Source organism: Gavialis gangeticus, unplaced genomic scaffold, assembly GCF_001723915.1.
Source record: "Gavialis gangeticus isolate Ggan-Ray unplaced genomic scaffold, GavGan_comp1, whole genome shotgun sequence".
Classification (NCBI taxonomy): Eukaryota; Metazoa; Chordata; order Crocodylia; family Gavialidae; genus Gavialis; species Gavialis gangeticus.
The window spans coordinates 8,637,427-8,637,741 of record NW_017729003.1 but is presented as its reverse complement, the minus strand read 5'-3'; positions in this window follow the sequence as shown (position 1 = coordinate 8,637,741).

Sequence of the window (315 nt, the reverse complement as noted above, 5' to 3'; positions counted from 1 at the left end):
TGTGGGACCCCTGCTTAACACCTTGGGACAGCTGGTAACTGATGTTCAGGAAAATAATGAACTCCTGAATGCCCACTTTGTATTTCACTGGACCATGGGGAAAGCCAAGCGAGATAAGGTTTAAAGGGGGCATGCCAGGACTCACAGCTGGATGCTGAGTGGGTGAAATACCAACTAGAAAAGCTAGACATTTCTAAGTCAGCGGGACTGGATGGACTCCATCCAGGAGTGCTGAATGAGCTGGCTGAGGTCATTGTGGAACCCCTGGCGAAGCTCTTTCAGAATTCATGGTGCACAGGGGAGATCCCTGAAGAT